This window comes from Acomys russatus, chromosome 14 (genome assembly GCF_903995435.1).
Source record: "Acomys russatus chromosome 14, mAcoRus1.1, whole genome shotgun sequence".
NCBI classification, from domain to species: Eukaryota; Metazoa; Chordata; class Mammalia; order Rodentia; family Muridae; genus Acomys; species Acomys russatus.
In genome coordinates this window covers 45,331,480-45,350,404 of record NC_067150.1, presented here as the reverse complement: position 1 = coordinate 45,350,404, position 18,925 = coordinate 45,331,480, and the positions used below count along the sequence as shown (strand labels likewise).

Here is an 18,925-nt window from a genome sequence, read left to right as displayed (position 1 = left end):
AAAACCCAAACAAACCAAAAACCAACCAAACAACAACAACAACAAAAACAACCAATGGTGCAACAAAAATTAGCAGGGACCCATATGCTTTGGGTGGCCGGGGTCTCTGTGGATAACACGACGTCAAACAAAACAAAACAAAACAAAACAACAACAACAACAACAAAAATACACCCAAACTTGACCCTTGTCCTTGGTGATGATTTCTATTTTAGGTATTTGTTGCCTGGTTTTGGTTTTGTTGTTGTTGGACTGGCTGTGTAGACTAGGCTGGCCTCAAATTCAGGAGAGCCTTGAATCTCCTCCTGCCTCCAGAGTGCTTGCCACCACACTGCCTTGCCTGTCCTTTTCAACAAATTGTAAGTTCTCTGAGGAGAAGAGTCTTGTCTGTCTGGTTTGTTGTTGTTTTCTTAGCACATTGTTCTGCGCCTTCACAGAATAGTTGGCTCGCTTGTTTCACCTCCTATGCTAACAGCGGTGCGCGTGGATGACAAGATCACAGAGAGTGAATAGGTCTTCAAGAAGTGGAAAGGAAAGAGGAAGGAAAACCAGAAAGAACACCATAAGCAAAAGCAAAGCCTTAGGAAGAACCGTCCATTTCAAAAGCCATCCTGCTTTCCTGTGTTGTGCAGAAACTCTTATCTACGAAGATGGCCTTCCTGAAACAGAAAATACGACCGAGAGATGGGGAGCGGGTGTACAAGGGTTAGGCCATTCCACTGCGAGGCCGTGTTCCCCCCCCAAAAAAACTGCAGACCGGATGTCTCTAATCCATCCCATTATACTTAAGCCTGGGATAAGCCGTTGTTTCTGAAGCTCTGGTTGAAACACGTGTATGGGACGTGGGAAGATGCAGTTACACCTAATTAAAGAGCTGGTTCTTTGACAACTTCACCTAACCTGTCTAAGAATACGGGAGAGGCGGGAGAGGCAGGGGAGGCCCCAGAGGCAGAGCACGCAGGAAAGCAAGTGAGGGTTGGGTATCTGGACTGGGAGGAGGTTGAAGATGAACTAAAATCAAACTTTAACTTCTGGACAATCCTCCAGGGAGGAACTGGAGAACACGCCTTGCCTAGATTCTTCGGGAATCCCATTGACAAGTCTCCCCTGGTTTTCAGCCCTGGATTTCCTTAGGGGTGGTCGACTAGACTCGTGCACAATTTAACTAGGCCAGTGCGGGCTACTCCGCAGTTTTAACCCTTTCTTCCCAGAATCTGGCGTGGGGCCCGCACTCAGTCCCGCCCCCCTCCACCCCCCAACCCCCACCGCGCCCGTTCCCCGGGATTCCGGAACTGAGCATGCTCAGTAGCCGCCCGCGTCTTGCTCCCAGGGAAACCTCTGCACGCCCTCCCCAGCTGCTCTTAGTCGCCTCCTCTCTGTCCGCCGCCCAGGGTGCATCCTGGCTTGCCGGGCTCCACGCGACCCAGATTCCCGCTCCGCCCCCGCCCCTCCTGCGCCTGCAGCCAGTGCGGCAGTCGCGGCCGCCTCTGTCCAGCTTCTGCGCGGGGACCAGTCGCCCCCTTCACAGTCGCCAGTGCGTAGCCAGAGCAAAGGCGGAGATGGAGACCACCCTGTCGCTCTCCCTGAGCTGCTAAGCCCACCGCCTTCCCAGTCCCGGTGAGTCGCGACCCTAGAGGAGCCAAAGGGTGAATGCCCTTGGAAAAGAGAGAGGTGGCAGCTGAGCTTGTAGGGCACAGCAGAAACGCTCAGGGTTGGGGACAGTGAGGGGACGTGGATGAAAGTGCGCACTACCTGGGTGCAGGAGCGCCAGAATCACCCAAAGCTATAAATCCTCTTTCTCATCCTGTGCTGGTAAATTAACAGCAGTGGCGCTGCGGGTCAGAGCTGGAAGCTGTTTGTGTCCCGGAGGCACGGGTCGCCTAGCTACTGAACGCCACTGCGGGAGCCTAGGGAGAGATCCCAAACGGGGACAAAGGACGACCTGGCTAGGGCCAGTGGAGGGTCCTGGCCACTGGGTAGCCCTCAGTCCTGCCTGTCAGGCCCCAGGGCGGTGCCAGGCGGCAGAGTGGCAGAGCTGTAGACTGAAGGTCCCCGCCGAGTCTCCACCCCGACCCAGGTCGGCCAGGCTGGCGCGCGCACCTCCTCCCATTGTGGGAAACTCCACTCTTGGAGCATCTCTTGGGCAGGTGCAGTTGAACAGGCTGGCAGAGAACAGCATCCCTGAGAGCTGTTAAAACCAGAACAGTGGAGCGAGGTGTGCTGTTTTTTGTTTTTTAGTGCTTTTATTTCCTAGCGTGGGCACCTACTGCTCCCCCTGTTGGTGTTTCTGCTCAACCTCTCTAAGTGGCGAGTCCGGTAACAGACCTTATGAATATTTCAGAAACGACCTCACAGACTCGCTTGCTTCAGATCAAGTTTAATGAATACGTGTGTGTAAGCCTTTCTGCCCCGCACAGACAGATGGAAGCCCCAGCCGCTGCTTGGAGCTTTCCAAATTTCATCTCTTTCCCCCCTCTACCAACTGAGAAAAAGACAAATCCCTGTGAGCCTTAGACTAGGGTCATAAATTGAGGCTGTCATTTGGAGAGACCGATTTTAGGCAGCCATCCAGGCTTTGTTCAGCATCTCAGCAGCGTGTGCATGTTGTGTGGGTCGCTTGACAACCGTCCTTAACTGCTATTGCCAATATGGTGGAAAGCAGGTAGCATGCCTACATCGGGATAAACGTCATAATTCCTTGTCTTGTGACAACACGGAGTAACAGCAGTCTTAGGCATATTCACCCCAGAAGTTTCCTTTTGAGGTCAGTGTGGTTGGAATTTTTACCAAAAGCACACGTTCTTATTCCTCACCACTGGGAGATGTTTCTTCTTAACCTCTCTCTTGTGGGGGTAGGGGGTGGGGGAAGCCGAATGCTTTCTCTGTAAGATATTGCTTTCAAGAATGGCAAAATAATGTTTTACTTCAGGGAACTTTCTGGATTGCAGCACCTCCGCTTTGGGCTATAACTCCTACTGTACCATCACAGCTAAGCAGTAAATTGATACACTGCATAGTTGCCAGGTCTCTAAGTTGCTACTCATTTGCACAGCAAGTCGGCTTCCCCGTACCCCCAGGTATGTGAGAGACAGATCGGTAATCTTGACCCATCTACAAGGAATTCTTTTGCTAACCAAAAGCTCCAGCATCCCTGTGACAAAACGAGAGGCAGTAATTCTCTCTTGCAAGTCCAGGCCCAGGAGGAGGCCAAGTCCTTCAATTTACAGATGTTTTACATTAAGGAAAGACTCTTCTTCCAACAAAGACCTACTGCAGTTACGTCATGGGCTCCATTTCTGCCTGCCCAGGCCACTTCTCCCAGGCTGAGGACAGTATGTGTTGCTGTGTCCAACTAATGAAGAAAAACAACCCTGAAGTGAAAATTCCCTCATTTCCTCTATGGTGACTTGCTGTGTGAATGTTAGCTTTTCAGGGGAGCTGGAAACCAACATTTTAGTGTCACCTGGGCTAAACAATTGATAGGTGGAATTAGGAAGGACTTCTATGGAATTAATAAACCACCGGAGCTATTATGTAACAAGTAACAGTTCCTAAAGTGTGTCACCAAATCGCTCAGAAGGAAACCCAGCTGCATCCACAGTTGTAAAAATCTGGCTGGTTGGGAAGTTTGCAGAGCTCAGACACAGATTTCCAGGCGTGTCAAGGAAGCAGACCCTGCATCCTCCAAGGACTTTTTTTTTTTTAATCACTTTTAAGGTTGTTGGACTCAGTAAATAAAAATTGAGGCTGCTTCACTAAATTTGAATTTCAAATAAACAGCACATACTGTTTTAGTTTAAATACATCACTATACCTTAAAAATTATTAGTTGTTTCTCTGAAATTTGGTTTGGACTGGACCAGTCCTTTTTTTTTCCCCTGGAAACCCTATAATGAAAACATTTCTTTCCTCCTCTTTTTTGGGTCACTTATGGGTTGAAAAAAATGAAGTGGAACAGAAGTCATATGCTGCTCTGCAGACAATCTGGGGCACGCTCAGCTCCAGCTATTGAGAATAATTCACGCCTGAGAGTGAGTGTTCTCTGTTCTGCACCTATTTGCTGAATACTTCTACTTGTTAGGCTCTGTGAGAGTTGCCAGGAATCCAAAGACAAGAAGAAATAGGGACTGGCGATGGGTATGCATTAGCTGACGTAGGACTTGCTTTGCCAGGAGTGTGAGGGGTGTGTGTGTGTGTGTGTGTGTGTGTGTGTGTGTGTGTGTGTGTTGGGAGGGATCAATGTCAGAGCCTGGAGGAAGACACAGAATTCTGCTAGACATCCCCACACAAGGAGTAAGCTATTTAGCTGCCCAGCAGTGTTGATTCATGGGAGAAAGGTATAAAGACAATGGTCCCTGGGAGCCAAATGAAGCTACAAGTTACAGGATTTTACCCAATATCCTCAGTTAGGGAAACAAAATGGCCCTAGCATACCCCAAATACAGTGTTTCACAACACTCCTTCCTGTCTCCTGGCTTTTACATTGTTTCCAACCTCCCCAAGAAAGACTTTTTAATAGTTCCTGATGGGAATGAAGAAGTAGCGGAGATAAGGCACGTGTAGGAACTGGCTAATGGCAGTTGAGCAAAGACATCTCACTACATTAAAAAAAGAACTTTTTAATTAATTTTTTTTTTAATGTGCGTGGGTGTTTTGCCTGTATGTATGTCTGTACACCATGTGTGTGCTTGGTGCCCTTGGGGACAAGAAGAGGACACTGGATCTTCTGGAGTTGGAACTAATGATGCTTGTAAGCTGTCGTGTGGGTGCTGGGAACTGAACCTGGGTCCTCTGGAATAGCACAGCCAGTGTTCTAACCAATGGGTCATCTCTCCAGCCCCTCTCATTGTCTCTTACAAAGCAGGTGACCTGCCCTTTGACTAACATTATTGGGTGCTTTTTCATTGTCCCACTGCCACCCTGGTCTCTTCAGATTAAAACAAAACAAACAAACCAATCATCACGCAATATTGGAATGTATTGCTCCTCTAAATTTTTTCTTTTATATAAATGTAGATATTTAAATGTATCAAATGAGGTGCCAATCAATATTCAGCTTCTTTTGGTACAATTTCTTGAAATAAGATAAGCATATGTTTGGGTTTTAGAAAATCTGTTGCTCTGAATGAGGAAAGACATTAAATTGCTATCATTTTCTGTTTCAGTTATCTTTAAGGAAGCAGATGCCAGTGGTGGAAAGAAAGTGTATTTTACAGAAATAGCACCATGTGAAAATGACCATATGCTTGTAGCATCAGAGAGTACCTACTTAGTGTTCCGAATGAAATTAATTCCCAAACAATACCAAAGCAAACACAACTGTGTATGTAAAGACGCTGGGAGTGCTAATGACTAGGGCTAGCACAGGATACTGCACGGAAGTTGAAGGTTAAAGACATGCATTTCCTGTAGAGGCCCATCACTTGTTTCTTCATGATTCTAATTGGCAAAACTCCAATACCCAATTATAGGATGCTAATCAAGGTTACCCTTCTGTCAAGAAACCTAGTTATCTTAGCGATCTCCACTCAGAACAGCCTAAAGGTGTGGCTAATTTTCACTTTTTTTTTTCTTTTTCTTCTTTTTTAAATGTTGGGAGGGGTGCAGGGAGTTGGGAGGATGCACCTAGAGTTTTAAGCCAGGCAAACACTCTAAGTGCTGAGAGGCATTACATCCCTGAGAGGGATAAAAAACAAAACAAAAACTCCAAACGCTTACTTTGAGACAGTCTCTCTAAGTTATTTAGGGTGGCTTTGAACCTTCTCTGTTATCAAGGAAAGCCCTGAACGCGTGGTCCACCTGCCTCAGCTCGAGTAACTGGGATTAACGCTTGATCCATGAGGCCCGGCTTATAATTCTAACACAAACTCTCAAAATGATTAGAGCTACTCTGTATTGACACATCTCACAAAATAGTCTTATCAAATAAATGGCCATCCTTTAAGATAGAGCGGAAAATAGTCTAATTCGGGAATTTACACCAGTCCTCTTTGCGGAAAGTCAAACGTTCTCCTGCCTTAATTTCCTGCCACAATTCTGAGTTTATGTGGGAGAAATAACTGTGACCAAGGGACATATCAAAATCGCTAAAGTTCAAGGCAAGTAGAGCCTAGGTCATATTTTCAACAAGGTTTCTTGTGGACACACACAGCTTCTTACAGGAAGATTTACTGCAGTGGTCCCCAGTGACCGCTTATGTGGACTATCACCCAGAGAGCCTCAGGTGATGCCAAGTGCTCATTCATAGTCTAAGTCTTTAGTAAACACCCTGAATCCAAACATTCAGTAAACACAATATTTTTGCATACCATGAGCAAGTGACCTTCCAGCCCCCTCATGCTGACTATGGGCAAATGGCATCATATCTTAAACTTGTTTCCCTGCTATAAAATAGAAAGTATGATGGTTAATAGTTATAATATGATTGCCAACTCTGATGTTTATATCTATAAAATAAACTTGAGGCCTTGCTGTGGTCTCAATAGATGAATATCTTTGTTGGCAAATAAATTAGAAACTTATGTAACGTGAGTCTACTCTGTATGATGTTTCCTGTGCTATTGAAATAATTACACAGATTGGATTTTTAAAAATTTTAAATTGTGGAAGTGAAGCAGTTTGGTTGTTGCCTAAGTAGAATGTATGAAATTCCTTTGAAAAAACAGGCCCAGCTGGAGGTGGTGGTGAAGACACCTCTAGTGACAGCATTTGAGAGGTGCAAGACCAGCCTGGTGCACATACTAAGTTTTTGGCCAGGAAGGGAATATATATATAGCCAGGAAGGGAATACACACACACACACACACACACACACACACACACACACATATATATGTCTCAAACAAACAGCAACAACAACAAAAACCCCAAACTCCCAAAAATAAATCAGTCTCCTGTAATCAAGATGGATCAGACTTACTGTCAAGCCTGATGATCTGACTTTGATCTCTGGGCCCCATATAATGGAAGATGAGAACCAACATCAGCAGGTTGTCCTCTGATCTCCACTTATACTATAGTGCAAGTCTGTGCACATGCACACACACACACACACACACACACACACACACACACACACACACACACACACACCAAACTATAGAAGTAAGCAATAGTAATTTTTAGGATCAGTTACAAACAAACCAATGATGCAGATTCAGAGTTCTTCACCTACTATCAGGCTGAACTTATTAACTGAAAAGCCTGACACAGGTGCTTATTTAAAACACTCTCCTTCCTATTTTCCCTTGTGCAACTACCTGGTGAAAAGCTGAATCTTTACAAAGATCTGTGCTTGTGCTATGTGCATGAGTGCCAGTGTCCTCAGAGGCCTCTGGTAGTCATTAGCTGTCAACAGCTCCTTAGCTAAAGATGAGGCCTGCTGGGTCCTGCCTGTATCCGTCCTGGAATCTGGACTCTCTTGGTCTGCTGTAGGAAGTTCAGGAGTGCAGTGGTGATGTCATGCCCAGAAGACCCCATTCTACGACATTCTTTTTCGTCTTCCAGTGATTGCATTGTTTTCCTACTCCCTCTTCCATGATCTTTCCTGAGTCTTGGGAGGGGAGCAGTTAAAAATAGATGTTTGATTAGGACTGGGCACCCACAGCCATTTATTCTCAGCACTTGAACCAGTTTGGAGTCTCTGGATTGACTGCTGCTTATTACAAAAAGTAGCCTCTCTGACCAAGGCTGGGAGCAGCGCTAACCTTTGGGGATAACATAAATATTTACAATGCAGTTTGACAAAACACCAAGGGTGGGTTCCTCCTGTGGCCTACAACCCTCTCAGAGACAAGCTTACAGTACCTGACATGAGTCTCTCCCTTGTGAAGCATGCCTAAAATCCAATGAGAAAACAGTTAGTTACCTCCAGATCAGCCACACCATTATTGGACCAGCAGCATAGCTTGCCAGCCAGGTCAGTTTTGTACTATGCAGGATCTAGTACTAGGTAAGACTAGCAGATTTTCCAGGGGCTTGCATAACACCTGCTAGCAGTACAACAGCTGGCCAGCAAGAAAGAAGTTTCCTGTTCCATTCCAGACTGATGTCTCTAGATCCTGCAACCAGTGTGGGACACTTAAGTTTTAATTTTAAAGTGCCTTTAGCCTGAAGATCCATTTAAATTAGCTTTTAAAAATGTAATCAATTGCTTTTGGTTGTGAAGCTTAATCATAGGCTGTCTTCAAATAGTAAACACCCATTAAAACTGCGTTAATTGAGATGTATATTATGTGTCATAATTTAAAAGGCCTTTATTAAAATGCCTAAGATATGATGCCTTCATATCTGTCCTGTGTATAGTGTATGCATGGCCCAATAAATACAGATCAAGATTTAACAACACAGGTTGTATCTTAGTTGTCATTCCGTACAGACATTTCCTTCACTATTCCTTTAAATGATAGTTCATCTAGAAATGTATATAATAGGTTCATTTTTAAAAATACATATACACGTAATCCTTCCAAGACACAGTTTGTCAATTCGGCTCTTGAACAATTTAAGAGTGAGATACAGAATTGAAATCTGAGATGCGGTTTCATGTTGACCAAGTATGTTGAGAGAATATGGAAACCAGTATAGAAGGTGGGTTTCATTGGTTTACTTTAGAGTTGCTTATTGGCCATATTTTTACAACCTTTTTTTTTTTTTTTACAACCAATGAGCTAAATCTACATAGGTTATTATAAACATGTCAGAAATAGAGACTTTGGATAATAATCAGGATTCAACTTGATAACCCTTGACCCAGAAAAAAAAAATCAAGACTAAGATTATATTTTTAACAGAGGATGGATATGAAGTTCATTTGGGATCTAAACTCAATTCCAAGACCAGAGTGTGGAAGACCCAGTTTGTCTACTGTTGGATTATGGAAATGGTTTTAGTTCACTTGAATATGAGCAGAAGAACTTTTGGTTGGATTCACAAATGGTCCAAGCTCAGATCAAAGAGGCCCAGAAACATGATGTGCAGCACACTACCTATAAGGTGGCTCACCTGGGACACCCATGAGGCATAAGAAGAAAGAATGATTCCCCTGAGTAGGACTTGGACTCAGACAACCTAAAAATCAACTACATTTGACTGTAGACTTCAAACTGAGTCCTAGGTGTTTACACATGTGAATCTGCCGATGTCTAATTCAACTTAAAAACTATATGCAGCAGAAAACCATTGTATCTCTGCCCTTTGTTTTAAATTTAATATATACCTTTATTATTTTATACTTAATCATTGCCTAGACAACCAACAGTCACAAGTTAATCCGTAAACAGTTAAATTACTACATCTACTCCTTGACTTCTACTGTGTTATTTCCAGAATATTCTTTAATTATGTAAGCTCATACTTGAAATTGTTCATTCTAAATGGGGATGTTCTTCAGCAGCCACAAAGCCAGGCATGTGTCATAAGTTGTTCATCTAATTAAGCATGACATTGGGTGTGTAGTCTCAGGCATCTCTCTGCATCATGTTTTGGTGTTCAGAGACATTTGTTTATACTGTAGAATGGACATTTGTTACTCTTTTTAAACATGGCCTTCAAAATCCTATCCTATATTAAGGACTGTATTCATTGTTATATAGAGAAAGAGAACCAGAGAGAGATAGGCACATTTGTGCACACACATACAGATGTGTTAAGTGTCTCTCTCTCTCTCTCTCTCTCTCTCTCTCTCTCTCTCTCTCTCTCTCTCTCTCTCTCTCTGTGTCTGTATATGTGTGTGTGTGTTTGCGTGTGTGTGTGTGTGTGTGTGTGTGTGTGTGTGTGTGTGTGTGTGTGAAGAAATTTATTATGAGGAAAGGGCTTTTTTGATTGTGGCAGCTGAAAAGTGCATAATCTGTTATCTGCAAACCAGAGACCCAGAAAAAGCTGTTGTAATTCTATCCAAGGGCAAGAATACATCAGTTCTCAGCCCGTCGTGTGAGAGGCTAATTCCTCCTGCCTCCACCTTTTTGTTCTGTTCAGTCCCACAGCAGATAGGATAATGGCAATCCACATTGGGAAGAGAAATGCGCTTTATTGAGTCTAGGGATTCAAACGCTGATCTTATTTGGAAACTACATTCAGAGACATGTCCAGAAGTAATGCAACTGGGATTCCTTGGCCAGTCGAGTGGACACATAAAATTAACCATCACAGGACTTTCCTACATTACAAAATAGACCCCACTTTTCACAACAGGAGTTGATAGTGCCATGTTTTCTTTCTTTCTTTTTCTTTCTTTCTTTCTTTCTTTCTTTCTTTCTTTCTTTCTTTCTTTCTTTCTTTCTTTCTTTCTTTCTTTCTTTCATACACGCTTGAACCTTAGACCTGTTCCGGACATCCAAACTCCATTCCAAGGGTTCCAGTCATATAAAGTCCCTCTACCAACGCCAGATGGTGTGGAAGCAGTACCAGCCTTTGCCTGGTGGTGGCAGTAGAAGTTTCTTCAGCAGGCTGCTTCTCCGTCACATGTTGAGGGCTTTGTTGTTTTGTTTTGTTTTGGCTTTGTAGTCTTCAAACCTTATTTCCTTGCCCACATGAAAATCTGGGGATTGTTTTCGTGACAAGCACATTTTCTGCTTCAATCGGAGAGAGTTTGGTTTGTTTGGGGTATGGCTTTGACCTTGAAATCCTGGCGATCTTCCAGCCTTAGCCTCTTAGGTGTTGGGGGTGTAGGTCCACCAAGGTCCACTCCTTCTGTTTCTGCAGTGGTATGGCCTGATCAGCACAGGCCTAATCCTACGCTAACGGAAGAGTAGTCATCAGCCACCAGGACTCACTGAGTACACAGCATTCTGGGAGAAGTTTATTCATTCTTTTAGTGTTTATGAGACAAGTCACCTTGCGTGACATAAGCTAGTGGCCTGGGGACAATTTTTAAAAGGTAGGAACTCCAATGGCAAACTAAAGGTGGGGACGTGTATCCATGAGCATAGTGCTCTTGAATATGGCTTTAGTTTGAAGGTGGGAGGTGGCTATAAAAAGGGATACTTGTCAGAACAATAAATATTGTATTTCATCTATTCCATGAGGCAACCATTTTTTTTTTCTTTTTAATGTATAAAGTTTGGACATTGGGCGAGTACGTCATGTCTTAATCACCACCACTCGGTTCCTCCTTTCCCATCCATATTCCACTGAACCTTGGATGTCATTGATATCATATTCTGAGTAAACCTGGGGAGATGGCTCAGTCTGTAAAGTGCTTGCCATGTAACCATTAGGGCCTGAGTTTTTCCATGTAAAATTCCAGGCACAGTGACATATGCCTGTCGCTTCAGAGCTGAGGAGGTGAAGATAAGAGCGTTCCTGGGGCCAATGTTGCCAAATCAGTGAGATCTGAGTTCAGTGAGAGACCATACCTGAAATAATAATAATAACAATAATAATAATAATGATAATAATGCATCAAACAATAGATGCCTCTGGCTTTCGTGGCCACCTGCACGCATGTGCGCATATGCAGCCACAGACGTGCACACATACACAAAACTAAAACTAAGATGAGAAAATAAATCCATGAAAAGGAGGTTTTGTTTATATTGGGGTATTACTTTCATATTACTTAAGACATCATAATAGTAAGACTTGGTAATACCCCGGAACTCAACCCTTCTCCAATCCAGATTTGTGTTTCCCAAGAAAGTGCATTTTACTTTTAGTGTGAGAAACTGTATCCAGATATCTCCAGCCTTTTATAATGATTTTTATTTAGATTTTTAATTTTCAAAACTAAAATACTGAGGATATTTTGTGTCAGGTGGACTACTGTATTTTAAATGTTCTAGAGTCTTTTAAAAGCCAGAGACAGACTTTTACTAATTGTGCCCACCAACCCGTCACTGCCTTGGAAGGCAGAGAACCCTAAGCTATTGAAGCAGGCCGTGAGCAAACTTACAGGCAGCCTCGACTTCTGCAGCGAGCACGGACTGCCATTACCATAAATCACTAAATAAACCTCAGGTGAGTGTTTATGTCTGAGGAAGGGACAAGCCTTCCTAGCTGTCGTGTTAGCGCATGTCGGCAGGGCAGTTTTGAAGCTAATTGCTGAGGAAGGAAGTCAGGAAGGCTCTGGACCTTGGCCTCAGGGAGATGGCTGTGCGTGGACATTATACCTCTGGTGGGATATGCTGGGTGCCATGTGTGAACGGTAACTGTACAATTTCAAAATGTTTTTTCACCAAGGCAGTGACTTTAATATTGCTAGTTTTCTGTCCTCATGTGAATACCCTACACCCCAAATTGCATTTTATCCATACTTCAAATGCTCACAGCCTTAGGATTTTTCTTTTCTTCCTTTTTTTTATTCTATTTGTCCTTTATCACCTTACTAATTTCTCCCATTTCCTGTCTTTCTTCTCTCAATGTGTTGTTTTATTGCACTGTATCCCTTTAAAATCACGAGTCTCAAAAAATAAAATAAAATAAAATAAAAATCACGAGTCTCTCATCTTTCCTTGTATAGAGTCATTACTTCTCAGGACCTGATCAAATATGAAGCAGGCTGAAAATATAGACATTATCTGAATCTGCTAATTTCTTCACCCCCCAACCTAAAATCTGATGCTGGGCCCATTTGATCTGAAAAGCTTGGCGCTGTCCTTGTTTGGTCTGTGGCTCTGCTCAGGCAGAGCCCAGCAGTTCAGGTGGGATCGTTTTTGGCCCTGCCTCCTTACCCACAGTCTGCCTCTGCGTCCTTGCCTGGTGTCTCATTGCAGATGTGTTCCCTGCTGGCATGCCCATTTTGAAGAGGGACACATCCCCCCCCCCGCTAATTTTATGGAAATCATCTCGAGACAGGCATGCATGCAGAGCATAATAAAGAATTCATGTGAGATGAGTTCATCTGATCCTTAAACTATGTCAGCTTCAGGTATTTGGAAGCGTGGGAGTTTTCTAGAAGGCTCATGCATCCCCTCCATTTTGTCTTCTCCACCTAAAAATACTGAGGAAGAGATGGATCCAAAGGGAAACATATCTAGTTCTTGTTCTAAAGAAAAAGATATTTGTTTTATATTTACTGTATGTGAGGATGTTTTCCCTGCATGTATATCTGTGCATCACATATGCGCAGTGCCCACGGAGACCAAGAGAGGGTGTAGGATCCTGGGGCTGGCACTACAGAAGATTGTGAGCCACCGTGTGTGTGCCAGGAGTTGAACCCTGGTCCTCTGGAAGAGCAGCCAGTGCTCGTAACCACTTAGCCATCTCTCCAGGCCCACTTACATCTATCTATTTTTAGTAGATTTCTGTCTCTCTACCTCACTGAGGAATGCTGTCTCCATTTTTTTTTTTTTTTTTTTTCCCCATTACATTCTAGAAAGGCCATAAACACATAGACGAGGTCAGAAGTTCCTGGCCGGTGGCCTCCTAGGTAGCTCCCTAAGGATGCTGTGGAGTTTGGGATATATGTGACGGCTTCCTGGCTTTTCACTTTAGTGTAAATTAAATGCAGTTTTTACTCTCTTTTCCCTGTCTATCTGGAATATTGTCCCCAGTGGCTTCTAGAGGCATCACAAAAGTGAGCTGAGTGCCAGAGCCTCCTGAACCTCATGCTAGCATGGACCTTCTTCTAGCTCAGTCTCCTCAGCTGCAAAGTAGAGACAATTGTTATGACTCACTTTATGAAGTGGCTAGGATTGTGTTTACATAAGCAGAGCCCATTGGTTGTTGCCTAACTTTTAGCAAGTTGTGTGTAAAAATTAACCATTATTTAATTCCATAAACTGAGATTCAATTCTTAAGGTTGGATTTTAGTTTTTTAAAATGTTCTCTATATAACTTTTTAAAATACTGGGGTAATCCTTACTTCCTTAATCTTATTCATGAATTGGACAGATACTAGAATGAAACCGTAGTCACTTTGTGGAATGTTCTTTATACATGAGTAAGCACCACACGCCCACAAGCGTTTTGGTTGTCAGTGGACACAGTCAGTTAAAAGCTGAAGACTGTACAGAGAGGGCAGCTTTTTCTTTTTCTTTTCTCTCTTCTTCCCCACCCTCTTGTATAGGGTTTAAGATTGTGAAGAAAGGAGCTCTGCTGCCTCTAGTGGAGTCTCTAACTCTTTCCCTGGGGTGTTCAATGGCTGGATGGAAGAGATGGGCTTACACGGTGGTACTTCACAAAGAACTGCAGGGAACTTCAAGCTCAAAGAAGGCAGGGCAAGTCCCCTGATGTTGGGGGGCCAGGTGCCTCTCAGAAGTCCTGGGCTACTCATCGCTGTCCCGTTCCTCTCAGCTGGAAAAAGAGAGACAAAGCAGATAACAGCACAGCCCCATACTGAAGTGCCAACTTGTCTCGGGGTGTTTGATCAGCAAGCTCAATCATTTGATCTTTCTCTATGGGTCTGTTCATCTCTGTACACACGGAGACAAATCACTGCCGGGCCCTGCCGGGCTCAGCAAGCCTAGTTTATGATCGTACTTTTTATTAGAGGGAAAAGAAGATCTGGGTTTTTGTTTTTTTTTTTCTTCCAGGTGGGAAATTGAGAGTTTGTTTTACCCATGTTATTATTGATTGATACCTTTAATGTGCATTTTCCTAAGAAAGATACAGCGTTCATTCTGACAAATAATACAGATAGTGTGTAGCATACAGGGCATCGTACAGTGGAGGAACCTGGTTAGGAAAGAAAGAAAAAAACAGGTCGTTTGTGGGGATAAGGAGTCGGCTTGGTGGATAAGAGTGCACAAGTGTGCGGACCTGAGTCCAGATGCCTAGTACCATGTAAAAGCTGAGCATAGAGTCAGGCTCCTGTAACCCCGACACTGGCAGAGACAGGAGGGTTTCTGGGATTTGCTGCCCCAACCCCCTAAAGGCCTCAGTGAGAGGCCTTGTTTCAAGGAAATAAGCAAGAGAGTCATAGAGCAGAACATTTGACATTCTCCCTTGGTCTCCAAGCAAGCACACAGGTGTGTCTTTTACACACACATACATACACACACAGACATACACACACACACACACACACACACACACACACCAACCACAATTTTTTAAAAAAGATTTTGAACGATATTAAGGATGCAGAATACAACAGAGAATTATTGTGCCCGCCCTAGAACAACCTCTCTCTAGGCAGAAAGTCACAGGGAACGGACAGTGCTCAGAGCAGCTTTTATGTTTTCCTTAATTTCCATGAAAGAGGCGAGCACGTCAAGCACTGACATGCTTTGGGGCGCTCAGCCTTGGAACTACCTTGCAAGGTAGATATGGCTGCTCGCCCCACTGAGCCCTGCACAGACTGAGCAGCTTGACTGAAGCGACCAGCTGGCCAGTTGTAGACTCAGGCTATGAACTTTCTTTCCAGAACTTTCCATCATAGCCACCAGTACCCTCCCTACCACATTGGCAACTTTCCCCATGGGTGGTAAAGTCTTCCTCATAGTCCTGGACTATGAGGCACAGTGCTAGCCACATACACACTGGGGAAGGTGCCCCCCGCACCCCAACCCCGTGAATAAGTTCGGGAACCACGGTGTATATCACAGAAAGCTTTTGCTTGAGTTTTTTTTTTTTCTTTAGCTTTAATATTGTATCATTTCATTTGTCCTATTTTGTTATGAGATAAAGTGTGTGTGCTTTAAATTTTATCTTTTATTTTATTTTTTATTAGTTCTTTGAGAATAGTGGACTAATGTGTTTTGATCACATCGACTCCTTCCCCAACTCCTCCCTGCTCCATCCCACTTCCCTCACCAGCCATCTTGGTGTCTGGCCAAGAACCTGTGACTCAATAGGTCATACTCCCTAGGGGAGAACTCATTATTATTATTATTCTGCTAATAGACATGAAAGGTTTTTTAAAGGTAAATCAGTCTTGTAGCCATAGGCAACTGAACTACTTGAGGATAAAATGATCTACCAGTTCTGACAACATATTCCTGACTGAAACCTGATCCTCACCACCTCTGTATTACGAGAGCCCTAGCGCAGTCTCACCCTCATGCAGAAGAACTGTTGTGATGGACATGGGCTGTATCCTGATTCAGCCTGTCACTCAAGATGGTTAGGCCTGAAGGATGCAGCCATGCCCCTCTTATTCACCCTGCGTCTTTACTGCCTAACTCTGGCTAAAGCATTAGAGGCTTTAAATCTTCTTTAAAACATGTAAGTTTAGTATGGTGCTTGCTTACAGAGAAGTTTCAAAAGTAATACAGATGGTTCCTTTATATTATCACCTGGTTTCCGGTATTAATATCTTGCACTTGAGCCACTGACACTATTTTAAAAAACACCCTGCTGTGCTTGTAGGCAGGAACCTATCAGAGTTGTCCTCTGACAGGCTCCCCCCAGCAGTGATTTGAAACAGTTGCTGAGATTCACAACCAAACACTGGGAGAAGCATAGGGAGACTAGTGGAAGAGTGAGGGGAAGGATAAAAGAACTTGGAGGAGACAGGAGCTCCACAAGAAGACCAACAGAGCCAACTACCCAGGGCCCAGAGGGGCCTGTAGAGTCTGAAGCACCAACCAAGGACCATGCATGGACTCGACCTAGGTCCTCTACGTAGATGTAGCCAATGGGCAGCTCAGGCTTCATGTGGGTCCACTAGTAAGGGTAGAAAGGGCTGTCTCTGACATGGACTCTGTTGCCTGAATTTTGATCACTTCTTCCTGATGGAGCTGCCTTGCCAGGCCACAGGGGAAGAGGCCAAACTCAGTCCTGATGCAACTTGACAAGCTGGGGTAGATGGGTAGATGGGTTCCCCTTTTCTGAGGAATAGGGGAGAGGGGATGGGGAGGGAGGGTGGGACTGGGAGGGAAGGAGGGAGGGGGCTATGACCAGGATGTAAGTGAATAAATAAATTAATAAAAAATCCTGCACTAATGCAATATGCTTGCTGTAAGAACATGCTACCGTGTGTGTGTGTGTGTGTGTGTGTGTGTGTGTGTGTGTGTGTGTGTGTGTGTGTAGTGGTCAGAGGACAACTTTCAGGAGTCATGGGCTCAGGTAATTGAACTCAGGTCATCACAATAAGCACTTTCACCCAGTGAGTTATGGCGCTCAGGGCCATACTTTACTCACACGTCCTTAGCTCTTACCTCATATTCCTTTTCTGCTCTCATACCCTGCCTGTGCTACCTCGCCCAGTGGACCTATCTCCTCAGGCACACACCTCTTGGCTTCATACTTTACTGAGCTTCCCTTACTTCAAGTCTAGTTAAGCATTCTGCGGGATGTCCTCCCACTGGGGCTTGTCTGCTGTTTGGGGTGATGGGGTGAAGGGAAACCACAGGAGGCGGCATCATTCGCATAGGGCTGGTTACTGTTCCTGAGACTTGTTGCTGGTGACATTTGCCAGTTCGATAGTGCTTTGTTCTCTTGCCCAGATTGTTCCTGTTTTGCACACTGGGAGCTCTTTCCATGTTTATTTGTGTTTCTTGTAAATGCTCCTATTTTTGTTTATCTGAAACATGTCCCTTTCTGGCATTGTATAATGTTTCTCATCATGACCCAATATATAGCCTGACCATCCTGATTCCTTGCGGAGGTGAATATATGAGAAACCTTAAGCTCTTTGCAAGCACTACATAATTAAATTAACTTTTGAATTCACTTAGAAGCCACGGTTATACAATGAATGATGTGATATTTCTACCACCCAAAATGTACAAGTAGTACTTTTAATTTTGCTTCTGACACATTTTAAGAGAAAAGCACTTCCAAAGCTGAAGGGCTTTTCTCCCCTCTCTATCTCTCCAGAAGCAATCAACCACAGTCTCCATGTGTAGATATTTTTTCAATCCTGTAAACTCTACCTTGTACTTTTACAAGTAAATAGTGTGAAGGAAAAGGCTTCCCTTTAACTGTGCTGTGTCCCCTGACTTCTGAGCTTCTCTGGGTGGTAGCTGTGACACAGCTGCCTCTGCTGTGTGTCCGCACACTCCACTCCAGTCACTTCTCCTGAAGCTGGCCTTCCTCCTTGCTCTTCCTTCAGGGGTGTCTTCTCTCTGCTCTTATTTGCAGCCAAGTTGACTTCGTCCACCTCACCGTCCCCTGCTTCTCCGTAGGCTGCTTCCCCATGTATCGTCCTTACCGGAAGAACGAGGGTGTGCAAAAAGCCATAGGCTTTATGAAAGCAGACATTTTTTGAGATTTTTTTTTTAAAAATTAATTTTGTTGTTTGACAACGTTACACATGTCTAAATACATTCTACTTACTTTCATGCTCTCTCCCTCCTCTCTTCCTCTCTCATCAACTCCTTTCCTGCTTACAAAATCCCCTCTTTATAGTCATGTGGTCCTGGTTTTTTTTTTTGTTTTGTTTTGTTTTGTTTTTTTGTGACCCACTGACTTCAACCAGGGCTGTCCATTGGAACTCGATGGCCTCACCAATGGACACACAGCTGGAGATCCTCCCCTCCCAGAATCTGTCACTAGTCACTAGTTCATCAGGGGACTAGTCGTATGCAGGCCATGGGCATACAACCACAGTGGCTGGGAGATCGTGGCTGTAATGGCCGTGTCATGTCCTCAAGATGGCGTTTGATAGCCCTTCTCCTGGTCTTCTGTCCTTTCCTTCTTTCTACCCCTTTCTTCTATGATATCTGCTGCTTGAGCCTTGGAGAAAATTTTGAACTGCAAAGAGTTGTGCGAATGTGATCTCTTACTACTCTGTTCATTTGCCATAAAACAAAGCAAAACACCTTAAACTTGGCTCATCATTTATTTCTGTTTTAGGAGTACCTGGCTCTTGAGCAACTATTCAAATTCTTCTATTTTCATATACTAACTGTACTGACTCTGAGCTTAGCTCTTTGTGACTCATGCGTTTGGAAAGTTAAGCTACCAGGCTGGAGGTCATGGGATATCTGGGACAGTAATTTGTATGGCTATTTTATTTTCTTATGCATATTGTCCCTTAAAACATAATAAAAAATACCTCCCAGTGAGAAAAGGCTTATTATCAAAGCTCATAAAATCATCC

At 43.9% G+C, this 18,925-nt stretch overlaps 1 protein-coding gene across 1 annotated transcript in view; it reads left to right on the top strand.

Annotated features, from left to right (window-relative positions):
- Positions 1-1,332: 1,332 nt before the first annotated feature.
- Positions 1,333-18,925, top strand: part of Elmod1 (ELMO domain containing 1) — a 52,968-nt gene continuing 35,375 nt past the window's right edge. The window contains exon 1 of the mRNA XM_051156474.1: positions 1,333-1,617. The gene's annotated coding sequence lies outside the window, so the exon portion shown is untranslated. The remainder of the gene's footprint in view (positions 1,618-18,925) is intronic.